Here is a 12635-nt window from a genome sequence, read left to right as displayed (position 1 = left end):
TATTTTAGGTGTTTTTATTATATTTTATTATATTTAATTAAAGTTCTAAGTATATATGAACCTTTAAAACTGCTTAGACTAAACCAGGTCTTATAAATTACCGAATTTATGATAGAATATTGAAATTTCAAAATCTCATGGCCAGACCTTTTTGACGGCCGTGTTTAGGGGCTATATATCTTTATATATTAATAGCTACTATTTGATATAATAAGTATTTTTGGAAGCAGTTACGTTATTTCCTGTGTTATATTGTCGTACGAGTTGTAACAGCAATGGGTTTGTCACTCAGTAGCCATTTTTATAAGAAAAACTATTTTTTTTAAAACTCGCAGCAAATTATGTAAGAAAAATCATATTTTCTTAGATTTCTTGTTTTATATTGTTCTGTTGATGATATTTTCATAAGTATATCCATCTTTTTTTTTAATCAACACCACCCTACACAAACCCCAGGTGAGAATTGGCCCTTGGCGGGGGGGGGGGTTTGTGAACCCCAGGTGAGATTCTGTCTTTAGGGGGTGTGTGGCAATGTAAACTACCCTTATGTCATAAGATAATAACAGCTAATCCCCACATAAAGTTAAAGAAATTCCTATTTTATGGTAGATTAATGGTAACATTATAGTTATGGACAGAATATTTTGAGCCGTTAAAAAAGTTCTTGCTCTAGTAAATAATATGCCTTCTCTGAATTTGACCTTCATTTCAACCGGAATTAAACTGAAAACCTGTTTGACTGTCTAAGAACGTGGATATTTTTTAGAAATCTAATGGTTATTGCCCTCTATGTGCTCGCTTCGCTCACGGAGAAAGAAGAACGTTGAGCACTTATGTACTGGCAAGCGGTTTATGATGAGTTGTGCGTTAACCCCATTAATTATTACTTCTTGGGCAGTTTTTATTTGTAGTGAAAATGTAATTTTTTTAAGAAAACCAACTTTTTTTTTTTCCATAGGAAACGCCAGTCTTTTGGTAAAAAAGCTTTTTCCGTCTGTAACTATCATGAAATTGATTTCTGTTTTTAAAGTGTGCTGTTGGTGATGGTTCCCCTACAATAATGCCTGGTGTGAATCAGTCTTTAGGGGGATGGCAATGTAAACTACCTTTAAGTCTAAGGTAATAACAGCTGATTCCAACATAACGATAGAAAATAAAGAAATTCTTTATTTCTGCTAAATTAACGTGGTAAAACCACTGTTGTAGGTATGGGGTGATGGGGTTGGATTTTTTCAAACCTCCCCCAGTCCTCTGAAGCAGGGAAAGAAAGTGTTATTTTTCCTCGCTGGGCTATTTTCCCTGTTGGAGCCCCTGGGCTTATAGCATCCTGCTTTTCCAACTAGGGTTGTAGCTAAGCAAGTAATAATAATAATAATGATAACTTTACAAATTTAATGCCCCAGTCCCCCAAATCTCTAGCAACCCCTTAGGGTGAAAAGACACCTTTGGATTGACAGTGGCAGAGGTACCTTGCTCGAACACCGTTTTCTCCCTAGCACCATTTTCTATATCTTTAACATTCCGATATCAAGCACAGTGATATGACGTCACTCGAGGGAATTTTGCATGGCCCGGGCTAGCTTCGCCCGCAAAAAAATACACAATCTCTCAAATGCTTTCTTCTGGCAAGCCATACGCAGATGCGCATTGCATTCCAGCTGCGTCTGTCACTATTTCTGGGACCACAATGTGTTCTAGCATTATGAAGCAGACTTAGGATGTCATATAGTCTTAACTTTTTGGTCCATCTGATGTTTTCGAGTGAAGGGCTACGAACTTTGGTATGATGTATCAACATATTTAGGACACTTACTATCTTTTAGAAGAACACTTGTTACTTGAAATATAGCAAGTTTGGGAATTATTACAGTGACGTGTTTAACTTGGTTAGTTTACAACCCTCACAAGTGTCAAACATGAGATTTATGACTGAAATAAAGATTTTTTATTTGAAATGGACCACTAAAACACACTTTTTAATGAATTTAAGGAAAACCCAATAAAACCTATTTATCAATATATATCTAGAATCTGATAGGGCAATTTTAGATGAGGCTTGGTCAAATCGTCAGAGATAGAGATGGGTCAAGTGTAACGAATGCATAAACAGGTCTTTGTCTTACTATTTGTCCCTTGAAAACGCCCACTAGCTCATTGGAGCACTGTGCTTAGTGGGTGGAGTTACAGTATTGTATATGTAGTTGAAAATTGTCACAATGGTCAATGGGGAGGATTAAAGTCGAGTGGAAACAAATGTACAAACCTAACGAGAGCTACTAGGCTAATTGTGACATGGAAAACGATCAAACTTAGTAATTTGAATATATTTTCTCTATCATGCTATTGTCTGGATAATGTGTTGCGAAGAAATGTCATGTCATTTACCCGAGAAAAGTATAAACTAGAACATTGTAGGTGTGTGGAGGCAAAAGAAATTTATGGTAATGATGAAAATAAGTGTTCCTGGTGTCAGATTTTAAACATTGAAGTATTTATTTTTGAGCGAAGCAAGCCACTGCTAAGCAAAAACCATTTGAGGGTTATGATATGAATTATAGGCATTTATGAGACCATAATAGTGACCCATGTGATAGGTGTGTGCAACACATCCACATACCACTTGAGAGAAGAGAGGAGCAGTGAATTATGTTTATTTGCGAGCGAAACAACTCGCGGCATAGAAAAATCAGAAGTTTTTGTAGTTGGTTGGGACGAAAGGGGTCAAATGAATGTGGGTAAATATTTACTATAGCACAACACTCCCAATGAAGGAAATAGGAAGTGTTACTTTTGTATAGGTACTTTGAAGTGTTCCGATGTAAGTTGGGAGAAACTTCCCTCAAATGGTTTTTGTTTGGACGTGGCTACCCTCGCTCTCCAAGCGGAAAGGTAGCGAGAAATAGTTACCAGTACATAGAAAAAGGTACACAATTACAATCCAGGGAAGTACTTGGAATATATTGCTGCTATTGTAGCTTGTATCCTACTTGGATATTCAGAATGTAGCTTGTATTTGACTTATGATTTAGGTGGGAAAAGGTGAAAAATATTAGTGTATACATTTATTTTATTTAAGGAGTATTTCTTTAGGTTGGAAGTGTACTTACTTTAGGGAAAACTTTTTCTAAGGAAATGTTTTCCCGTCCTAAGTTATATAGATTTTAGGTCTCGAATGTGAATCCATCGCTATTATGTTAGTTTGCGAGACTTCCTGGTTCAAGGAGTTTGCGAGACTTCCTGGTTCAAGGTACAGTACTTTAATCCCAAAAATGTCTATTTTCAACTTAGGTTTAGAGCTTGGTACTGAACGATACGAGCCTTTATGTAAGGACGGACAGGGATTCGTGGATAGAACATTGTCTAACCTAAGCTTCCCAACCTAACCTAACCTACAAGGAGTGCCCTTACCTACTTACCTAAAGGGGAGCTAAGACCCCCATGGGAATCCCCTTAGACTGCCTCATTCTTAGCGATAGGATTGAAAATAGGCTACTGAAAACTTACCATATCATAAGAAATTATCTTGATGTGCATTGGTTTATCATTTATTATTATTATTATTATTACTTGCTAAGCTACAACCCTAATTGGAAAAGCAGGATGCAATAAGCCCAAGGGCTCCATAAGTTTTTATAGTTTATATATATGGAAGATTTATTTTAATGTTACTGTTTTCAAAATATTTTAATTCATTACTTCCCTCGTAGTCTATTTTCCCTGTTGGAGCCCTTGGGCTTATAGCATTCTGCTTTTCCAACTAGGGTTGTAACTTTGCTAATAATAATGATAATAATAAACACAGAATAGTGTGCGTGGGTGTAGCCTCAAGCAAGAGATCTCTAATTTGACTTTTGAAGACTGATAGAGAGGCTATGGCATTACCTAAGGTAAAGATTGAAGAACAATGGTTTGCTTTTGTGAGTGTCCTTCACCTAGAAGAGCTGCTTACCATCGCTAAAGAGTCTCTTGTACCCTTGCCCTTAAGAAGAAAGTAGCCACTGAACAATTACAGTGCAGTAGTTAACCCCCTTGAGCGAGCAAAGAAGAATTGTTTGGTAATTTCAGTGTTGTCAGGTGTATGAGGAGAGAGGAGATTGTGGAAAGAATAAGCCAGACTGTTCGATGTTTGTGTAGGCAGAGGGAAAATGGAGTTGCAAGATTTGCTTTTTCGTAGGAACAAATCACAAATTTTTAAAAGTAAACTCAGGTCGTCTTATGTTACTTTTCCTATCCCATCAAACCTAGAAATCTCAGATTTAAGGTCAAATTGGGAGCTCGGGGGCATGTCAGGTTGAGTTGGCTAACTACTGCCACCTCTCGATTAAAGGGATCACGTTTATATTGTTAAGAAAATACATTTATCATTTGTTTTGGGATGTATTCAGTGCATGAAGGTACACCATTCTGGTATCCTTGTTCGTTAGGCAGTAGAAATTTTTGCACTTAGAGAGCAACTGTTAGACTTTAAGATTAGAATCCAGATGGGTTAAGACCATGAGAACAAATATAGTTTTTGGGAAAGTCATAGGTCAGGCTATTTTCCAAGGATTAAAACTATCATAGTTGCAAGAAGATAGGTTCTTCTTCGCTAGTCTTGGGTAGTGCCATAGCCTCTGTACTATGGTCTTCCACTGTCTTGGGGTAGAACTCTCTTGCTTGAGGGTACACTCGGGCACACTATTCTATCTTGGTTCTCTTCCTCATTGTTATTTTGAAGTTTGTATAGTTTATATATGAAAGATTTATTTTAATGTTTTGTTCTTAAACTACTTCTGTAGTTATTTCCTTGTTTTCCTTTTCTACATATATACAGTACCTATACAGTACTGTATATGTATCTATAATTCTATTTTGTGTAAACACATACACACACACACACACACACACACACACATATATATATATATATATATATATATATATGTATATATATATATGTATATATATATATATATATATATATATATATATATATATATGTATATATATATATATGTATATATATATATGTATATATATATATATGTATATATATATATATGTATATATATATATGTATATATATATATGTATATATATATATATATATATGTATATATATATATGTATATATATATATATGTATATATATATATATGTATATATATATATATGTATATATATATATATATATATATATATATATATATATATATATATATGTATATATGTATATATATATATATATATATATATATATATATATATATATTTATTTATCATTGTAATCTCCTGCGCCTATTGACGCAGTCATCTCTATAATGAGCTTTTAATTCAATACTTCTCCATTCATCATCATCATCTACTTCATGCCTCATAGTCCTCGGCCATGTAGGCCTGGGTCTTCCGAAACTTTTAGTGCCTTGTGGAGCCTAGTTGAAGGTTTGGCGAACTAATCTCTTGGAGTGCAAAGATCATGCCCAAACCATCTCCATCTACCCCTCACCATGTTCTCATCCAAATATGGGACTTGAGTAATCTCTCTTATAGTTTCAGTTTTTAATCCTGTCCTGCCATTTAACTCCCAATATTCTTCTGATGGCTTTGTTTTCAAATTTATAAAATCTGTTGGATATTGTTTCATTGTTATACCACGACTCGTGTCCATAGAGTAACACCGATCTCGCTAAACTGATATATAACCTGATTTTTATATGTAATTTCATGTGATGTGATTTCAAAATTTTACTTAACCCTTTTACCCCCAGGCTCTTTGGAAATTTCCAACCCTTAACCCCCAAGGGGTTATTTTTTCCCCAGCACGTTTTGCAGTATATTTTTTTTAAATTGCTCTAACAGCCTTAATTTTTGTCATAGGGAGGTCAGGTTGGTCTCATTCTCTTGGAAAATGTCTGAATTTTTTCAAAAAATTATCAAAAATATGAAAAAAAAAAATTTTTATAGCATTTTTTTGCAAGGACGTACCGGTACGTCCATGGGGGTAAAGGGATGAGTTTTGTGAAATGTACCAGTACGTCCATGGGGGTAAAGGGATGAGTTTTGTGAAACGTACAAGTACGTCCATGGGGGTAAAGGGATGAGTTTTGTGAAACGTACAAGTACGTCCATGGGGGTAAAGGGATGAGTTTTGTGAAACGTACCAGTACGTCCTTTGGGGGTGAAAGGGTTAACCTTGCCATTGTCTGATTTGCTATTTTCAATCTTTCTGATATGTATTTATCTTTTTCAGGTTATGAAGCGGACTTGTTTTGCCCAGCAAACCTCCACTTATATGTAAGTGTAATTTTAAAAATGCATTTGTTACATTTTTTTATTCTGTAGTTAGTATATTTAATGAACTTTTATCTCTAGTATTTAAGAGATTTAATAATTATATCTTTAATTAATCTATCATCACCGTCTATCCCTATTGACGCAAAGGGCCTCGGTTAGATTTCACCAGTCGTCTCTTATCTTGAGCTTTGAAATCGATATTTCTCCATTCATCATCATCTACTTCATACTTCAGTCCTCAGCCATGTAGGCCTGGTTCTTTAATGAATTAAATTAACTTATGCACTTTCATAAATTTCATGAACTTTGTAATAAATTCAGTTAACTTTATTATTAAAGTAATGAACCTTAAATTGAATGACTTTTTATATAAATTTATGAATAAAATTGAACTGTAGTTACATTGTGTTGTTAACAATTAGGGTGTTTATATGTTTTTAAGTTATGAACAGTAGAATAAAATAGATGTGACGTTAAACACCCAACTGGAAAGTTTTCATAAGTTGCAATTTGTAATAGAAGTGGTCTGTCTAAATAGGTATACTGAATGTAGTCCCCTATTTTGTAGTTTGGCCCTAGCAGAGGCCTAGGAGTTTGTGGTGTTACAATTTTCAATGCTGTACAGAAATCTCTTGATAATGGTCAGGAAATTGATAGTCACCATAGTGACTGGACAGTTCAAACTTGCTGCAATTTCTCTACTGTTGAACAGGTTGACAAAAGTCTCTCCATAGTTTAATTTTTCTTTTTAAGATCGTTACTGATCCTAATATATCTTCATCATCTCCTCCTGGGCCTATTGACGCAAAGGGCCTCGGTTAGATATCACCAGTCGTCCCTATCTTGAGCTTTTAAATCAACACTTCTCCGTTCATCATCTCCTACTTCATGCATCATAGTCCTCAGCCATGTAGGCCTGGTCTTCCAACTCTTCTAGCACCTTGTGGAGCCCAGTTGAAAGTTAGGCGAACTATAGTCCATTTCTTTTATCGAGGCAGATTTGCACCGACTTGCAGCGGTGCCCTTTTAGCTCGGAAAAGTTTCCTGATCGCTGATTGGTTAGAATGATCTTGTCCAACCAATCAGCGATCAGGAAACTTTTCCGAGCTAAAAGGGCACCGCTGCGAGTTGGTGCAAATATGCCTCGCTAAAAGAAATGGACTATAGTTATTTTTAGCGTTGGACTGCTTTTCCTGTTAGACCCCTTCATCTTGTATCATTTTGTTTTTCCATTCAAGACTATAGCTTGGATAGTAACCCTTTTACCCCAAGGCTATTTGGAAATTTCCAACCCTTAACCCCCAGGGGGTTATTTTTTTCCCAGCACATTTTGCAGTATATTTTTTTAAAAATTGCTCTAACAGCCTTAATTTTTGTCATAGAGAGGTCAGGTTGGTTTCATTCTCTTGGAAAAGGCCTGAAGTTTCTCAAAAAATTATCACAAATATGAAAGGACGTACAGGTACGTCCATGGGGGTAAAGGGATGGCTTTTGTGAAACGTACCAGTACGTTCTTTTGGGGGTAAAAGGGTTAATAATGTTATCTGATGATCCCGTTGGTATTTTTCACAACCCATTACTGTACTTTCATATATACAGAAGGTCCTGAACTTAATTTTCAGAGATATAAACAAAAATCCAACTGAAATTAACAAAGATACAGAAATATTGTAATAAAACAATATATCTTTTGATACATACATACATACATACATATACCAATGCACTTCCCCCAATTTTGGGGGGTAGCCGACATCAACAAATGAAACAAAAACAAAAAGGGGACCTCTACTCTCTACGTTCCTCCAGCCTAACAAGGGACTCAACCGAGTTCAGATGGTACTGCTAGGGTGCCACAGCCCAACCTCCCACATTATCCACCACAGATGAAGCTTCATAATGCTGAATCCCCTACTGCTGCTACCTCCGCGGTCATCTAAGGCATCGGAGGCAGCAGCAGGGCCTACCGGAACTGCGTCACAATCGCTCGCCATTCATTCCTATTTCTTTTGATACAGTAGGCAAAACAGCATTTGTAAAAACTTTATATCTATTTCATATGGAACCTGACTATTTGTTGACTTTTGTAGCTCGAAATCATAGGCATGAGATTCAGGTTAGGCCTACCTACCCTTGGCCAAGATTTAACAAAATTAGGCTTGAAACAATTTAACTTGCTAACAGCTCATTGGAACCAGTTAACCCTTTTACCCCCAAAGGACGTACTGGTACGTTTCACAAAAGCCATCCCTTTACCCCCATGGATGTACCGGTATGTCCTTGCAAAAAAATGCTATAAAAATTTTTTTTTCATGTTTGATAATTTTTTGAAAAAATTCAGGCCTTTTCCAAGAGAATGAAACCAACCTGACCTCTCTATGACAAAAATTAAGGCTGTTAGAGCAATTTAAAAAAAGTATACAGTACTGCAAAATGTGCTGGGAAAAAAAATAACCCCTTGGGGGTTAAGGGTTGGAAATTTCCAAAGATCCTGGGGGTAAAAAAGGGTTAAGTTTGTAAGTTGATGACCTTCCGTACATAAATGATTTGGCCTTGAAAACAAGTTTGTTGCTTATGCAGATGCTAATCTTAACATCAATATTATTTGCTGGTTGTAAACCCTTAGTTACTGAATCCCTTGATAGACTCTCTAGCTATGGTGAGAAGCTCTTCTAGAAGGAGGACATTCCAAAATCAAACCATTGCTCTCTAGTCTTGGGTAGTGCCATAGCCTACGTACCATGGTCTTCACTGTCTTTGGGTAGAGATAGCTTGCTTGAGGGTACACTCGGGCACACTATTCTATCTTATTTCTCTTCCTCTTGATATTTTGAATTCTTTATAGTTATGCATGATTTATTCTAATGATATTGTTGTGCTTAAACTTTTCTTGTAGTTTATTTCCTTATTTCCTTTCCTCACTGGGCTATTTTCCCTGTTCCAGCTAAATTTGGTTCATAGTGCTAATTATTGGGATAAAGTAGAACCATGACAAAACTTGAATGTATGATTGTATTAGTTTTATTATTACTTGCTAAGCTACAACCCTAGTTGGAAAAGAAAGATGATATAATCCCAGGGGCTCCAACAGGGAAAATAGCTGAGTGAGGAAAGGAAACAAGGAAACATAGAATATTTCAAGAACAGTAACAACATTAAAATAAATATCACCTATATAAACTATAAAAACTTAAACAAAACAAGAGGAAGGGAAATGAAATAGAACAGTGTGCCTAAGTGCACCGACTAACCCAAGACAGTGGAAGATCATGGTACAGATGCTATGGCACTGCGCAAGACTAGAGAACAATGGTTTGATTCTGGAGCGTCCTTCTCCTAGAAGAGCTGCTTACCCAAGTGTCTCTTCTATCCTTACCAAGAGGAAAGTGGCCTCTGAACAATTACAGTGCAGTAGTCCCCTTTGTTGAAAAAGAATTGTTTGGTAATGTGTTGTCAGGTGTATGAGTAAAGAGGAGAAAATGTAAAGAATAGGCCAGAGTATTTGGTGTGTGTGTGTGTAGGCAAAAGGAAAGTAAACCATAACCAGAGAAAAGGATCCAATGTAGTACTGTCTGGCCAGTCAAAGGACCCCATAGCTCTCTAGAGGTAGTATCTGAAGAACAGTGCTCCTCAACATCTACATCTTTTTATGGACAAAATGTAGCGGTATAAGTCTACTTTTACAAATTGTCATCTGTCGTCAATTACCCAAAAAAATATTGGCCTTTTAAGAAAGTAAGATTTTTGGTGATCAATCTATTGTAAGGAAATGTTTTAATTATTTTGTTCCATCTTGTTTTGAGTGTTGTTCTCCTGTCTGGTCTTTAGCTCCTGACTGATTTTAATTTGTTTGACAAAAACTTGGCAATCTTAATTTCCTTCTTCCTTATTTGGATAATAATCCGTTGTTGGTACGACCATGAAACAATATCCAATATCCATGTCGGCATGGATTCGCAAGGTCATCGACCTGGCAGTTAATTCTGACCCTTCTCCACCATGATGACCCAGAGCTCAGACATAAAGGGCATTGCAACGTCCCCGGTGTTATAAAAGAACTACTCTGTGGCGCAGGTATTGCAAGCGGGCATGTGGAAGTGTTTTAGACCTTCACCACCCACTACCTGCAAGACGTAACCCACAGAAGCATGGAAGCATTTTCCATTGGTCCTGTGGTGGTGGCGCAAGTGGTCTAAACACCTCAAGTTCCTTGATGGAAAAGTAGCAGAGGGTTGAGGGCCGAGGTTACTCAGGTTAGTGTGGGGTGAATGAGTTAGAATGATTGGTTTCCTCTCCCTTGGGGAATCATCATCATGGTACTCGGCACAGCTGACCTCGCCTCTCTGCAGGTTAGATCCATTTCCGTGTAATTTAGTATAGAAATTATACTTGTTGCGTCCCCAATACCCCTAGCGAGAGGAAATTGGATGAGGTTTAGTACTCCGATTCCTATGACTGAGAACCCGTACCTAGACTAGCCACATTGCTTGTGTCACAAACACACAGCTTGCGCAGGTCGCTAGTGTACAACATTTTTAGTGAGGCGCAGGGTTCCTACTGCTAACAATCTATATCGTAAAGAGAGAACCTCGGTCAAATGCCAAGTCAGTTGGCACAGATTTCCTCCCTCCTATGAGGTAAGTCATCCCCTATAAATTGTGAGAGTTTGTATTGAGTGATAGAACAAATGACAAATTTAGAAGTTATTTGTATTTTTCCTAATGATACAAAGTTAGAGCTATTTATACAAATTGGCCTGCCAGCCCTCTCCCCCAAGAAAGTCCTGCCTGCAATCAAAGAGGGTGATCAGCCCGTGTGTGTGTGAGTAAGCTGGGTAGCCGGCTACCCCTATCCCTCCTGCCATCTAGCGGTTGGGTTAGTTATCCCTCGATAAAATTTTATGGCTCGTCTTTCATCCACGCCCAAAGTAATATCCCCTATAAATAACTCCGGGTTTGTTTCGTTAGGAAAAATGCAAATTACTTTAAAATGTCATATCACAAAACATTGCATACCCATACATCTGTATACGCTCTCTCTCTCTCTCTCTCTCTCTCTCTCTCTCTCTCTCTCTCTCTCTCTCTCTCTCTCTCTCTCTCGTTTAAACCATTCTCTTGCAATAGCAGAGATAATTCGCCGTCATCAGATAGCTCATAGTTTTATAACTTGCAAATTGTTGAACAATTTATTTGAAGTACACGTGCAATATTTACCTTCTCATCGCTATCTGGTTTCTTGATAATGGCTACTTTCATTTTTTCACATTAGTAGCATCATCGCCACTAATCTTTGTGCTTCATTGCACTACCACTAGCAATCTGCTTATCAGCCATAGATAATTTTATTGTAATTTATGGAATTAAGGCGGAGGTAATACGCACAAACAGCCACGAATATCACAGTAGCAAACACAATAAATTTTGAACATAGCGGATTGGTGCTGCCTACCATTGGCCGTGGCTGGATCAGGACCCAGTCGGGAGTGGCGCAAATTACAAAATTATAACTCCACGGAGTTTGAACATATTTCTTACTTGCGGTAGTTGTTTGTGAATCTGAAAGTTTGCAACACGGATGTGTGTACAGTACTGCATACTGTAGGTAATAGAAAAATTGATAAAAATGTTCTTTATTGTACAGTACTGTTAGTGTTATAGTAGTTCATTACATTCGTACAATTAAGTATTTTCATTTAAGATATTGCCTGTCAAGTGCAAGTGGGTTTTTCGCACCATGATGTTCTGGTCTTGAGACTGGAGGATTCTGGTGGTTTGGCAGCAAAAATTTGATTTATATTCTCTGATTTTCCATTAATATGTCTTAAGAATGAGTACAATCATTATATGCTTTCATTACAGGAGTAAAGCATTTATTGAACCACTTCATGAAAAGAATAGTAGTGGTCCAGGAAGTGTATCTTTTTATTCTTCAAGATGTGTGGGTTTTTTTAGTGACAAACAACACCTGACCTTATCGTATGACCTACAGCCTTGCCACTAAGAACCAAGGTCAGCAGACCATTCCATGTCTTGAACCTGGTTGCTTGTTTGATGCATTTTTTGCTTAGTATTCGGCTTTTGTTCCCACGCTAATACTATACAGTACAAACCCTCTTCTAAAAGTTGTACGTTTTCGCCTTGGCTGGAATTCGTATGTCAAAATTCGTAATGGGGTATTGATAGTTGTTGGTGGGCTGGGAGGAGGTACATTGTGTTGGTTACCACTTCATTGTGTTTGAAGGAAATCAAGGTAAAAGATAAAAGATTTTGTAGTTTTCTCATAACTAACCGAATGACGGGTTTTGTGTAACCTGTTATTGTACAATTTTTGTTCCTATATAAGAAGATTCCTATTGCTGTTTA

At 36.9% G+C, this 12635-nt stretch overlaps 1 protein-coding gene and 1 long non-coding RNA gene across 19 annotated transcripts in view; one reads left to right on the top strand and one right to left on the bottom strand.

The window, feature by feature from the left end:
• The window catches only part of LOC137652539 (uncharacterized), a 316341-nt gene that overhangs the window by 77674 nt on the left and 226032 nt on the right, over window positions 1-12635 (top strand). For 3 of the 18 annotated variants that reach the window (XR_011046357.1, XR_011046356.1, XR_011046355.1), the window contains exon 2: window positions 6230-6273. The exons of the other annotated variants lie outside the window; for them this stretch is intronic. The gene's annotated coding sequence lies outside the window, so the exon portion shown is untranslated. The remainder of the gene's footprint in view (window positions 1-6229; window positions 6274-12635) is intronic. 18 annotated transcript variants of the gene reach the window in all.
• The window catches only part of LOC137652545 (uncharacterized), a 213348-nt gene that overhangs the window by 107771 nt on the left and 92942 nt on the right, over window positions 1-12635 (bottom strand). The gene's annotated exons all lie outside the window — the stretch shown is intronic.

This window comes from Palaemon carinicauda, chromosome 13 (genome assembly GCF_036898095.1).
Source record: "Palaemon carinicauda isolate YSFRI2023 chromosome 13, ASM3689809v2, whole genome shotgun sequence".
NCBI classification, from domain to species: domain Eukaryota; kingdom Metazoa; phylum Arthropoda; class Malacostraca; order Decapoda; family Palaemonidae; genus Palaemon; species Palaemon carinicauda.
Note: the sequence above shows the minus strand (reverse complement) of the source record. Positions and strands in the feature narration are given on the sequence as shown.